This window comes from Felis catus, chromosome A2, assembly GCF_018350175.1.
Source record: "Felis catus isolate Fca126 chromosome A2, F.catus_Fca126_mat1.0, whole genome shotgun sequence".
In the NCBI taxonomy this organism is placed as follows: domain Eukaryota; kingdom Metazoa; phylum Chordata; class Mammalia; order Carnivora; family Felidae; genus Felis; species Felis catus.
In genome coordinates, this window is record NC_058369.1 from 71,794,762 (window position 1) to 71,809,408 (window position 14,647).

General features: G+C 41.8%; 1 long non-coding RNA gene across 1 annotated transcript; it reads left to right on the forward strand.

The window, feature by feature from the left end:
• Positions 1-1,235: 1,235 nt before the first annotated feature.
• Positions 1,236-13,253, forward strand: LOC109497390. Its single transcript, XR_002153560.3, has 4 exons — positions 1,236-1,344; positions 9,836-10,041; positions 11,741-11,844; positions 12,109-13,253. It is a non-coding gene; the product is annotated as an uncharacterized LOC109497390 (long non-coding RNA).
• The last annotated feature ends 1,394 nt before the right edge of the window (positions 13,254-14,647 follow it).

Below are 14,647 nucleotides of genomic sequence, written 5' to 3' on the forward strand. Positions count from 1 at the left end.
TTCTTTCTTCTTTCTTTCTTCTTTCTTTCTTTCTTTCTTTCTTTCTTTCTTTCTTTCTTTCTTTCTCAATAGCATGAGTGGGGGAGAGGGGCAAAGGAGAGGAAGAGAGAATCTCAAGCAGGTTCCACACTCAGTGTGGAGCCCCACATGGGGCTCAATCTCACAACCCTGAGATCATGACCTGAGCTGAAATCAAGAGTTGGACACTCAACTGACTGAGCCACCCAGGCGCCCCCTATGTCATATTTCAATTCTTGAGTCTCTCGGTCTGAAAATTCTCATAATTTTCTCTGTAGACATTTCCTTTGCCACATTCTTTATCTTTTCCACTTCTAGAACTGCAGCTAAGAATAAGTGAGAACTTTTCATTTTATCCTTCATGTCTCTTAACTCTCCTTTATAATTACTGTTTCTTTGTCTTTTGTGCTACATTCTGGATAAATCCTTCAGCTCAGCGTTCCAATTTACTCTTTAATCTCCAGCTTTGTCTGATCTGTTTTCAAATGCAAACAAACTGAGTTTTTAAATTTTCATCATTACGTGTTTTCTTTCTAAAAGTTTTGATTCTTCTTTGCTTTGTTATTTTGCAGTATTTTATTCTCTGTTTAGGCAAAGTTGTAGCTCATATTCTACTAACTTAAACTTTGCAAACATAGGTGTTTTGTTTCCATGTCTAAAATTTCACATAGAGTGTTCAACTCTGCTGTTTCTCACTCAAAGATATCTTGTTTCTTCATCTGTTCAGTCATTTTAACAATGTGAGCTGTGGGGCACTTGGTGGCTTAGTTGGTTGAGCATCTGACTCTTGAATTAGGTTCAGGTCATTATCCCAGTGTCATGGGATCAAGCCCTGTATTGGGCTCCACACTGGGAGTGAAGCCGGCCTGAGTTCTCTCTCTCTTACCCTTCCCCCCCTTCTCTCTCTCTCTTTTTCTCAAAAAACCCAAACCAAACCAAACCAAAACAAAACAAAACAAAAAACCTTAATGTAAGCTGCTAATTTTCCTGTGTGGTTTGCTTATGCGTGTAAATCTTATAAGTACTGAGACAAAGGTTAGTACCTTTGTACCTAAGCCTGGGTGGCTCAGTCGTTTGAGCATCTGACTTTAGTTCAGGTCATGATCTCACGGTTCATGGGTTTGAACTCCGCAGTTGGCTCTGTGCTGAAAGATCAGAGCTCAGAGCCTGGAGCCTACTTTGGACTCTGTGTGTCTCTCTCTCTGCCCCTCCCTCACTGGCACTCTATCTCTCTCTCTTTTAAAAATAAATAAACATTAGAAGAAGAAGAAGAAGAAGAAGAAGAAGAAGAAGAAGAAGAAAAGGATTATTGCTTTCCTCTGCCAGGTAACAACCAATCTAGGATTATTTAAACAATTCTATTTGAAATTTTCCGGGCCATCCAGATGCTATGAAATTAGGGCAACAAATCCACAGGAGAGCTCGCTTGTAAATATAATTTCTCAGTCTTGTCTCCCCTTCCTCTCAGTGCCAAGATTTGAAACAGGCAATTTTCTTTCTCTTTTTCTCCTTTTTTTTCTTTTCCCTGTTACCATTTTCTGGTCAAAAGGCGGGGGTGGGGGGAGAGTTTATCTCTAGTTCACTGTCGTACTGAAGATATAGCTTCTTGATGTTCCCACATTATGGGGAAAGGTTTCCCATTAGACTCTTACTTGGAAGGGACCTGTGCTTTACTTTCTGGCCTCCACACTGAACAGGATCATAAAAGCTTAAATGGTCAGCTTCTGCAAATGTTCTCAAGGTGAAAATACTGGATGAAATGCCATGCTTGCCTCTCTAGGTTCTCATGTTCACTGAGATCTGGACCCAAGTATTCACTTGCTTGCTAGCTCACCAAAGCAATCATTCAACAAATAGTTCTGGAGTGGTCCCAATATGCCAGCTACTTCTATGTGTTGGGGGTGCATCAGGGTAAGAAACAGACAACGCTTCCTTCCCTTAAGGCTTGTATGTCACAATCACTGAGTGGTTGTTTTAACAAGATTTTTTTTTTTTAATATTTCATCTAGCTTTTCTATTTGTTTGTTTTCAGTGGGTTGACCTAGCACTAGTCTGACATATATCAAAAACAGAATATCTTTCTTTCAATCAGACCTTGTAAAATGTAGGACAGTAACAGTTTTCAGGGGATCTCTTTACCTCTCTCTTTTTTAGGTCCCTTGGATTTAGTGCTTTGAAATGAGCATACGACTGAGAAATGGGAAGATGAAAGGTTAATCCCATTTTACATTTTAGCAAGTACAAATATCAGACCTTAATTTTCTTCCTGGATTAAATGGGTTGATCATGTCTCCACTACAGGGTGACCAGAAGGCATTAATAGTAAATGTAAGTGAAGGCACACTGCGGGGATTATTCTTCAGATGCCAATATTCTGTTGTTTTTGAACTAGAGAAATAGTCCTCAAGGAGTGAAGTATCATGTCCAAAGTCATCCATAATAAGGTACTATTCAAGTCAGTCTCTTTTTTTTGAATGTTTATTTTTTTTTTTTTGAGAGAGAAAGGGAGAGAGGGCATGAGCAGGGAGGGGCAGAAAGAGAGGGAGACACAGAATCTGAAGCAGGCACCAGGCTCTGAGCTGTCAGCACAGAACCCGAGGCGGAGCTTGAACTCACGAACCGTGAGATCATGACCTGAGCCGAAGTCAGACGCTTAACCGACTGAGCCACCCAGGTGCCCCTGAGTCAGTCTCTTTTGGATGAGAGGGTATAGTTGTTCTTTCAGTGAACAGGGTTCACACTCAATACAGGCTTTTAAATTTTCTGGCTTTTGGGGAGGAACAACTCTCCTGAATTCACAGGACCACCCCATTATGCCTCAGCCATTAAATAGGGTATAAGCAACAGCAGAACGGTTGCTCTGATGAACAACCATAAAGCTACATACTGTATGTTCTTGGGAGCAGAAGGAAAGGGAAGATGGAAGATGTGGGGGGAGGAGACCCAACCTCTCTTGAAAGTCCTGTTTTCTGGGGCGCCTGGGTGGAGCAGTCAGTTAAGCGCCCAACTTCAGCCAGGTCACAATCTCGCAGTCCGTGAGTTCGAGCCTCGTGTCAGGCTCTGGGCTGATGGCTCGGAGCCTGGAGCCTGTTTCCGATTCTGTGTCTCCCTCTCTCTCTGCCCCTCCCCCGTTCATGCTCTGTCTCTCTCTGTCCCAAAAATAAATAAAAACGTTGAAAAAAAAATTAAAAAAAAAAAAAAGAAAGTCCTGTTTTCTAATACCCACAGCCCCTTAAAGAACTACCTCATCTGGGCCTACTTTATCCCTCTGGTATCAGTGAACACCCACACTGAGGAGGCTGAGAGGCAAATCAACTATCTGGTGGGCCTCTTCCGTGTTCTGATGACCAGTGAAGGGCTGACTGAGGCATGTTCCTACAGAGCTCCAGGCACCTCTGTGCCATTCCGTTGCGATGTAAGTCCGGAAAATCGTGACCCAGTGGTCCAAGGTTCTGTGACGTAGCTGAATCCGCTGCTACCTGGGTTGAGGTAAAAAGCCTGCAATGTACTAGCTAATTATTGGTTCCTTTCTCTGCGTTCACCGATGGATTCTAGAGAGATTTAGAAGATGCTTTGCACTTCTGGTCCGGTGCTCAAGTTGCTCCGGAAACCCAAGTCCATGGACTAGTGAATTCACAATCATACCCGGACAAAGTGTTTATTTATAATAAAAAGAGAGTTTTTCTAATAAAGAGAGGCAGATGTTAACCATCTTGATTCATTTCAAATGTGCTTGGACTAATTCAACAAGTTTCAAATGGAGGATCAGAGGGCAAGCCCTGTTTTCCTTATATCCTTCAGGGTCACATTAAATCCATGTTGTGCTTTCTGACAGATTAGAAACAGACTGCCCAACGTACCCGACAGTGTTGAGATGCAACTTTTCTGTTGAATGTAAAACCCCAGTTTCGTTTTCATGGTTATGATTAACAGTTGTTATTTATGCTAAATTCCCTTTTATTCAAAATCTCGGACATGCAAGGAGGCTGCCTACATGCCGATCATTTCACACTCTCTGTTTAAACCAATAATCCATCATTAAGTGCCAAACGGGTATCAAGGTAAGCAAAACTCAAGGGATGTTAAGAGACCCATTCATAATTTTCTAACAATATAAAGATATGTTTCTCAAACGGAAAGGACAACGTTGCATGAGTAAGACTCCCCTGAGTCCAAGGATGCTGTTTAATTGTGTTTCAGAAGTTTACTCTTGCCTTAAGTAAAGTGAAACTGGTAACTAGTAAGTCCCAGTGCAGACCCACTGATGAACAAGTTGCTTCAGTGCAAACAGAGAGGCTCAAATATTTTGACTTTGCCATTTTTCACTGAAGTCTTTCAGGAAACCTGACCACAGCTGTCCTTGAGGCCAGATGTGAGCTGTAAAATTCAGTGAATTTAATATACCATGCAACCTCCCTGCCTTTTTCGACAGGCTGAAGCCCACAGCGTCTGCGTGTATTAGCTTTACATAGCTCTGGTTGCGGGGTCCAGATGCCTATTATCCTCGCGTGGGGGGGGGGGGTTGGGCGGTGGCTCAGATTACTGCCAAGCTGGCGCACAACCACTCCATTCAGAACCTTCTGCTTCTATTGAGGTGAAGGAACCCCACAAATTGCACTTGATACTGGGCGTTCCGGAAAGTACTGGGACGAAGTCAGATACTTTCCGTTTTTATCAACAGTGAAGCCGCTGCCCGAGCCCAGTTCACTGTGGCCTCCGCGAAAGTACTTTTCCCGGAGGGTTGCAGGATTGCGCCGGGCATGCCCCACAGGACAGTGAGCACTTTGCAGAGCGCCGCGCTGCTGGGTTCTCAGCTCCCCACCTCTCGCCAGTGCATTTTCTGGTCTGTTAATTAGAAACTCAGGACGGTGCAAATGCCTGTCTGTAACTCCTCAGGGCGAATTCACAAAGCCTGGAGAGCAGTGATGCAATGGAAAGAGCGCGGGCTTTCAGAATTGGAAAGACCCAGGCTTAAATCAAGCAACACCATTGAATTCCCCGAATGCCCGTTGATTCCTGCCTAAGCCTCACTCCTCCCGACTTTAAGCAGTCATTTTCAAACCAGGCTCAGGACTGCTTCAGGGTCTGCAAATGTCTGAGTGGCTTTTTAAAAGACACATTAAAAACTTTAAATAAAATTGTAATTAAAAAGCACAGACACTCAAATAGGCCGAGTACCTAAACTGCCCCAGTGTTCTTACGGATGGCCTTTCCCCATGTGAGATAATAAACTTTTACTCATGAAGTCCTACTTTAACCTATACTGTATGTTGGAATCCCAGGTAACATTTGGGGTGAGAAAAAGGCCTCCACTGTTTAAAATATTTCCCTGGCTCAGTCAGTTAAGCGCCCGACTTCAGCCCAGGTCATGATCTCGCTGGTTGTGAGCTCCAGGCACGCATTGGGCTCTGCGCTGACAGTCCAAAGCCTGGAACCTGCTTCCCATTCTGTGTCTCCCTCTCTTTCTGTTCCTCCCCCCCCCCCCCCATGCTCTGTCTCTCCGTCTCTCTCAAAAATAAATAAATATTTAAAAAAGCTTTTAAAACATTTGAAAGCCACTGCTTAACAGCCCGATTCCATCCCTCCCCAAATGTCCTTCTGCTCCCGAGGAGGACCCGGGTATTGTGCATCACCCAGGAAATGCTGCAATTTTAAGGTGCTTCGTTTTTTAGATCTTTCATCACTCCTTTGGAGGTTTAAAAAAGTGACAGGGATGTGGGGCCGATTGGGTGGAGCACATCCTCTGCGCCGGCGAGCGGATGGATAGCACTGAGCCTGGGCACAGACTTCTCCCCTCGCCGTGCGCCCTTTGGAGGTGGAGTGGTGGGGCCTGGAGGATGGCGGGGTGGAACTTTCCCGCAGAGGAAGCCAACCTAGCCACCGGAAGCCAGCAAGGCCTTCCAAAATTGGGGCTTGTGGGGTGCAGCTGGAAGGAACGTGAAGAAGAGAGACGGATGAAATACATGCAGAAAGCTAGGCAGTGAGCGAATGATGCAGGCTTGGGTATGGGGTGCAAATGCGCTTGGATTTCATCCAGTGAGAGCTCAGTAAGCCCTTGGATGTTTATATATATGATTGATACACACAACGTTACATTAGTTACAGGTCACAAGGGTGGGTTATTTTTTTTTTTTTTTTCACAAGGGTGGCTATTTTTTTTTTGTTTGTTTTGTTTTCAAGACAGATATTTGGGAACTTCCATGTGTCTTTTGTATTTTCCGGACGGTAGTATGAATTACTCTCCCCTTTTTCAGCTCTCATGGTTACATTATATAGCTTTCTGGGTTTGGGCTTGCTTTTTTTTTTTTTTTTCTTCTTGGATCAAATAGGTCAAACAGAGTTGTTTAAATTTTCACTGGTCTTGGTCACTTCCTAGGGTGACTTTGGCCAAACTCTTAAGCATCCGAATCGAATTTCCTAGACCTGGCACCATTTCCTGGGAAGCAGATTAGCTCACAGTAAGGGAGGACCTCATTTGCATGTGTTCTTTCTTCCCAAGACACTCTTGGGACTCTTCTTCACCCAGAAAACTTCTCTTTATCTTAGCACAGATGTGCTTTGCCCAGAGTGGCCTTTACCCAGGTACTCAGACAGGATCAGGGCCCTGAGATACTTTCCAGAAGCCCCTGCAACAGCCCAGGACTGGCCTGTACCAGTTGTCATGCTTGTAATGATTTGCAGTCCTTTACTTTTTCTTTTAAAGAAATGATCGTCGATGCTGTAGCCTCTGGGCTCTTACAGACATGAAAAAGTCCGCCAACTATCTTGATAAAATCACCAAGTAAATAGGGGCGCCTGGGGGGCTCTGTGGGTTAAGCCTCCGACCTTAGCTCAGGTCATGATTTCCCGGCTCGGCTCGTGGGTTCGAACCCTGAGTTGGGCTCTGCACTGACAGTGTGGAGCCTGCTTGGGATTCTCTCTCTCTGTCCCTCCACCCACTTGTGCTTCCTCTCTCTCAAAATAAATAAATAAAAACTTAAAAAAAATCACTAAGTAAAATCAAGTTATATGGCCATGGAGAAATCTGAGGTTAGCTTGATATTTTTCCACCTTTTTTCCCCCCACCTTTCTTAGTACGTGGTTGCTTTTTGCTTGGATGACAATAATTTTTAGAGCTTTATTGAAGTATAATGTACATAAAATAAAATATACATGGTCATAGTGTACGTTTGATAAGTTTCAGAGTATGTATATAACCATCAAATAATCACCACAATGAAGATAACAGACATGTTCGCCGCTTCCAAATGTATCCTTGTGCCCCCTTATAATTCTGGCTGTCTCCATCTGCCCTTTCCAGCAACCGCTGTTCTGTTTGCATCACTGCACAATAGCTTGGGTTTTCTAGAGTTATCTATAAATGGAATCATACAATTTGTACCTCCTGTTTTGGCCTGCCTTCTTTTACTGAGCATAATTATTTTGAGATTCATGCAAGTTGTTGAATGTGTGAATAGTTTATTCATATATTTACGTAGTCCATTACTGAGCGGTAGTATACAATACTGTATGAATGTACCAAAGTTTATTTATCCATGCACCTGTTGAGGGCATTTGCATTATTTCCAGGTTTTTCCTATTGCAAATAAAGCAGCAATGAATATTGCTCTGTGCGTGTGTGTGTGGGTGGGTGGGTGTGTGTGTTGATAACTTGGAATTTATCAAAATAAGAACTTCTGCCCTTTAACTTTTTAGTTGTTTTATCAGTGTTTTATTTATTTTTGAAAAAGAGACAAGAGTGCAAGCAGAGGAGGAGCAGAGAGAGAGGGAGACACAGAACCTGAAGCAGGCCCCAGGCGCTGAGCTGTCAGCACAGAGCCCCACGCGGGGCTCAAACTCAGGAACCGCGAGATCATGACCTGAGCCGAAATCCGACGTTTAACCGACTGGGCCACCTAGAGGCCCCGAACTTCTGCCCTTTAGATGACACTGCCTAGAGAATGAAAATACAAATCACACACTGGGAGAAAGCGTTTGCAAACCACACCTCTGAAAAGGTCTTGTAACCAGAATACATGTATTGTGTATTTGAAAGTTGCTAAGAGAGCGGAACGTAAAACTTCTCATCACAAGAAAAAAAAAGTCTGTAGCTACGTGAGGTGACAGATGTTAACTAATCATTTTGCTATACGTATATTATTTATATAATATATATACACCAAATAATTATGTTGTATATTTTAAGCTAATACAATGTTATGTTTCGATGATATCTCAATAAAACTGGAAACTATATAAAAAAAACTTCAAAAATTTAATACTAAAGGGGCACCTGGGTGGCTCAGTCGGTTGAGCGTCTGACTTCGGCTCAGGTCATGATCTCCCGGTTCGTGGGTTCGAGCCCCGCGTCGGGCTCTGCGCTGACAGCTCAGAGCCTGGTGCCTGCTTCAGATTCTGTGTCTCCCTTTCTCTCTACCCACCCCCCCCCCCCACACACTCTCTCTCCTTCAAAAATAAATAAACATTAAAAAATTTGTTTTTAATTTAATACTAAAAAACAAAAAATCCAACTGAAAAAGAAATGGGCAAAAGATTTGATCAGACATGTCACCAAAAGAGTTATTTAGAAACATTTAACACATTGAGGACATTGTGGGTCTTGCCTCCAAGCTCTGTTAGGCTGGCCCAGAGCAGCATTTGGTCTGGAGCTAATTCTTTCCTATGACTGAGGCCTCTGAGCACTGTCCCCGATGGCCCATGAATTCTGAGGCTTTCCACTCTGGCTCTTGGGAACAGAACAATTTCTGGCCCTGCGCGAACCTCAGCAATTATCTTCCCGATCCTTTCGGTGGTTCTCAGAAAGCTTCCTCCCTTGTGTGTGCTGACAGTGGATGGGGACCCCCCACAGATCTCCTGAGTTCTTCTGGACAGCTCTCCCCTCTCTGGCCCTCTGCCCTATACTCTGGACACCTGGCCTCCCCAGAAGCCCATCCCCATCTCTTCAGCTCCGGGGAAACCACTGGCTCCACCTGGGGTCACTTCTACACCGGGGCATAGAACCTCTCCCCAGAAGACACATTTGAGCAGCTGTGGGGCACATCTCATTCTTTTCCAGTCCCCCAGGGATCACTGTGGTGTGTTGTGGGGAGTGGGGCACAGGAGGGTCTCATGTCTTGAAAACCCTTCTTGTTCCATACAGTTGGTCCAATGGGTGTTAGTTTCAGGAGGGAGAGTAAGTCCAGTCTCTGTGACTCCATGTCAGCCAGTGTAGAACTCTGAATGTTTTTGTTTTTTTCACATTTATTTGTTATTTTTGAGAGACAGAGAGAGGCAGAGCATGCGTGGGGGAGGGGCAGAGAGAGGGAGACACAGAATCCCAAGCAGGCTCCAGACTCCGAGCTGTCAGCACAGAGCCTGACGCGGGTCTTGAACTTACGAACCGCGAGATCGTGACCCCAGCCGAAGCCGGACGCTCAACTGACTGAGCCACCCAGGCACCCCTCTGAATGATCGTTTTTAACCGAACAGTTATTCAACCCGCTTTCTGACAGTTGCTTCATCCTCACAACAACCTTCTGAGATATGGCATTTTGACCCTCCAGCCCCCCCTAGAGAGGTAGTACAGATTGCCAGTGAGGACACAGACTGTAACTAAAAAGAACTGAGAGCTGAACGCTGGCAGTCTTACTGTCAGCCCCACATGCTTCAGTAATATACTATACAGCCCATTCTTGAAACGTGGTACCTTCATCAGTATTTCTTCTGTGTCCAAATTCTCTATTTTTTTCTGGAACAGAGTGTACCTTATTAAGTGAACTTTTGTACTTACAACTTGAATACATTTCCAAGAATCCCTTCTCTGACTTTTTTAATTCAGGTACATCTGCCATTTGTGTGTTGGATTATCTCTGAAACAGATATTCATCGACGGCAGAATGACTCAATGCCATATTTTCTCACAAACGATAACGGTCACGATTAGATGATGCTGGGTTATGCTGTGCTACTGAGACATCAGCTGGAGAAAAACACAAACATCAACAACTCTGAGCTGGAAAGCGATGGAGGGCAATTGGACACAATGTGAGAAACTAGTTATGTCTTAACTCATTTACCTTGTTATAAATCTTGATAAGGTATCCTTTTTGTGTGCGCCAGAACCGTACGTGATATAAAACAATCTTGCCTATGATTAAATGAGCTCCATCAGTAAATATAAAAATGCTAAGACATCCTTGTGTCCTGGTGTTATCGGCAGCGCTTTTTTCCTTTTTGAGTGCTACGTAAAATAGCCGTGCGTCTTGCAGTTGATGGTAACTTTGCTTTAATGAAATAAGATGTCATCTACCTAAATGTTTTAATTGTTTTCTGTTTCCCCTCTGCACCAACCCTTATCTAAAGCCTTTATTTCAATAATTAAATTTCAGACATGGTGTTCTGTTTATTACATGCCTAATGTATGTGTTTCCAATATTGCTGTTTTGTTCCTTATTTTGTTTCTTTAACTGCAATCTCCATTTTTTTCCATTCATTCTATTGTTTTTACTATTCCTTTCTCTGAGCTCGTTCTTTGAAAATGAGTTTTTATTAGGTTCTATGGTGGTAAGGGAATTTCTTTCATTTCCTTGGTTTGAGTTCTTGCCTATGGAATTAATTTCCCAAAAGGACTTTCTCGCTTTATTTTTTCTACTTAAGCTTCAGCCAGTTTGCTCCCATCCATCCTTTCCTTCCTCCTTCGGGGTCCTGCCCTGGCCGGCCCCTCCAACTTCAGCCTGTCAGATTCCCTTCAATTCTTCAATGCCTGCCTCGACTACATCTTTAATAATGCTTTTCATGATTTTGTGAGAGCGATGAGCCCTTTCTCTCTTTCCGCCCCTCATAGCATTTTTGTCATGCCTTCTAGAGCCTTCCAGATTCTCTCTTGGAGTTTAATCAGTAGGGTTTAATCATTTAGGGCTGCGATAGGTTTTTGTTTTCTTTTGTTTTCAGCATACCTTTGTGTTCCCCAGTCAGAGGAAGGTGATTTGTACCTGATAGATTCTTGGCAAATATTGGTTGATTTGAACCAAATTGATACACCTAAATTGTATGGGAAAACTCCATCATGTGAACTGTTAATTTCATAACACGATTTTAACATCATTGAGGAGGTCTTCACATATCTCAAATAGCGGTTCTCTGCCTTCAGGACATGTGAGAATCACCTGTGTAAGTAGTTTTTGTTTGTTTGTTTTAAACAGCAATCCTTGGTTCCGGCCAAATCTACTAAAACTGTAATCATTGAAAACGAGCCCCAAGAAAGTGTTTTTAGAAGCTCTACAGAAAATTTTGCTCATAAAAGGTTAAAATACTGCTGTTAGGAAGTCAAGTGATGATTTTCTTTTGAGCTGTATGTAGATTTGGGGACCTTTCTTAGATGTCCTCATAACTGAGTCTGGGTCCTAATCACCTAAATGGCGAATGTGCTAGAATGTTTAAAAATGTTAAAAGGTAGAACACAGCAAATATGGGGCTACTATAAACCATTTCTTCACAGATTAAACATATATGTTGATGTAAAAATAATCTAGCCCTGACAATTTCTTCTTCTTCTCCTTCTTCTCCTTCCTCTTCTTCTTTTTCCCCTCCTCCTCCTTCCTCCCTCTTCTTTTCTTCTTGACGCGATGTCATGAAAGAGAGAAGCATACATTATAACTATGTTGTGCCCCTGCAGTAACATAAGCTCAAATGCAAAAATATACATTCTGTCAACTAAGAATAAAGCACTTTTTTTTTTTGGCAGCATCTGCTTTATTTTGTGTAAATAGTGTGGAAACATGATTTTCAGCATGGCTAGCAAAGCATGTATGGACAAGTTTGTAAGAGCGTATTTATACACCACCCCAGGTAAGTCGTCAATCAAGTAATGTACACAGTTCTTTACTATGTACTGAGTAACCTCATGTTAATCATCCTAAAGCATTAGAATCTTTATTAAAAATTAATGTGTTTAAGTTAGTGCCTATACAAATTTCAGAATAGCCTCTAGGGTTCCCATCCTCCAGAAATTTAGAACCTAACGTGGATGAAAGAATGTGGATACAAATGAATTTACTTAAGTGACACAGAATTGATAGAATAAGTATTTTCTCTCCCATTGGCTATAAATAGGCATGTCTTTGTGGATCTGAGACTACTTGTGAATTTGCACAAACCATACAGCAGAAAAACTATGAATCTTCTGTAAAGATACAGATGTTTGAAATGCCAAGCTTTGGAAACAACAGGATCACAACCTCTACGTTTCAGGAAAGAGAACAAGTCTGGATTTAAATCACCCGTATCTTCTGTTGTGGTATCGGACACCTGATACCTTGGACACAGCTTCCTTGTGAGCGGTCCAGGGTTAATCAGTGTTCACGCAGGTAAAAAACTCCTTCGGAGTCAGTTGAGTTAGAATAAGAGGTTCCACTCAGGGCTGGTTGCTTTTTGAGCCCCTCAAACACACTCTTTTTGGCCTCGGAGTCTGGGGGAGATGTTTTTGTGTGATCTGTCACTAGGATGTAAGGTTCTAGAGAGCAGAAATGTGATGGGACCCCGGCACAGCCCTAGCATCAAGAACAGTGCAAGGTACACGGTACATGCTCAGTGAATGTTCTATACAATGCTTTCAATTGAAAATTTTGTTTTTATTTTAATACTTAGTTCCTGCTTATAAAATAAATCAGTTCATTATAGAAATTTGGAAAAAACTTAAAACCTTAAGGAGAATATAAAAATTATGGATGATCATCATAAACTTTTTCAGTTAATGTGTGAGTGTTTTTATAAAAATGGTTTGGTGCATGTGTGTGCGTGTGTGTGCATTCACATGCATGAGTGTGTACACGTGAGATTCACTGAACTTATGTGCGTAAAGTTTTTGGCAACATATCGTGAGTTTTTTCTCATATGATTAAATTCTTTGGAACCATGATTGCTAGTGGTTACATAATTTTCAACCATGTAGATTTACCATAATTTGTTGGGCATGTACCCTATCAGGGACCATTAAGGTGGTTTTACTTAGGTTTTTTTGGTAAAAATAAATAATACAATTAAGAATGTCTTTATATGTTAGTCTTTTGACATGACTAATTATCCCCTTAGGATAACTTCTCTTTGAAATGATTATAGAAATTTATAGGGAAATAAAAATTTTCAGGAATATCCTTTTACTTCACTTTTTAGAACATCAGTTATCATTCTTTTCCATTGTTTCCAACTATGTAAAAAATAATATCTCATTTCCTGTGAATTTGAACTTAATTTTTTATTTGTGCATAACCATGTTTTCGTACATGGATATTTTAATTAAATAAATTAATTGTGTATATTATTTATATGTTTTTGGTTGTCTTTTTCTTAGTGACTTATAAAAGCATTTGATATATTACAGATAAGAAGCATTTTATCTGTGGCACAAATTTTCCCCTTTGCCATCTCATCTTAAACGTTACAATGCTTGGGGAGCCTGGGTGGCTCAGTCGGTTGAGCGCCCGACTTCGGCTCAGGTCGCGATCTCGCTGTCAGTGAGTTCGGGCCCCGCGTCGGGCTCTGGGCTGATGGCTCAGAGCCTGGAGCCTGCTTCCATTCTGTGTCTCCCCCTCTCTCTGCCCCTCCCCCGTTCATGCTCTGTCTCTCTCTGTCTCAAAAATAAATAAAAAGTTAAAAAAAATAAAAAAAAATAAAAATAAAAAATGTTATAATGCTTTTGATGGACAGAAAATTTACATTTCTGTATATTCCAACACATCTGTATATTCCAACACATTAATTTGTGGTTTATTTTATAGTTTTCATTCCTACAATGCTCTTTGTTAACTGTTATCACCTATAACCATTTTGTTTTAGTTCTTTTGTGGCTTTCTTTTCAGGAAGGTTGAATTTCTTTTGACCAGTCTGTAATTTATTTCAATGTAAGGTGTGAGACAGAGAATTTTATATTTTACTAGTTGTCATGTTATAATGTATTCAATAATGGTTTCCTTCCCCAATTATTTTGTATACACATTTTCTCATCTATTAAATCGTGTTCCTGATCTCTTCAGTTAAAATATCACTTTCTTCATACTTTATGTATGCCAAAGCTTGATAATACCTTATATGTGGTACAGTAAATCTTTTCTCTTTACTCTTCTTATTATTTTTTTAATTTCAGGACAATTCCCAGTAGTTTAAATTTTCAATAAACTTTAGAATCCTGGGGCACCTGGGTGTCTCAGTCGGTTAAGGTCAGGTCATGATCCTGGTGTTTGTGAGTTCAATCCCTGCATTGGGCCCTGCACTGACAGCACAGAGCCTGCTTTGGATCCTGTCTCCCTCTCTCTTTGCCCCTCTCTGGTTCTCTTTCAAAAATAAATATTTAAAATAATGAAAAAATGAACTTTAGGGGCACCTGGGTGGCTCAGTGGGTTAAGCGTCGGACTTTGGCTCAGGTCATGATCTCACAGCTTGTGAGTTCAAGCCCCGTGTCGGGCTCTGTGCTGACGGCTCAGAGCCTGGAGCCTGCTTCGGATTCTGTCTCCTCTGTCTCTCTCTGTCCCTCCCCCAACCTCTCTCTCTCTGTCTCTCAAAAATAAATAAAAACATTAAAAAAATTAAAAAAAAAAACTTTAGAATCCCATTACCAAGTACAAAAAGGGGGAAAGGTAGGGTTTCTACCCAAAGT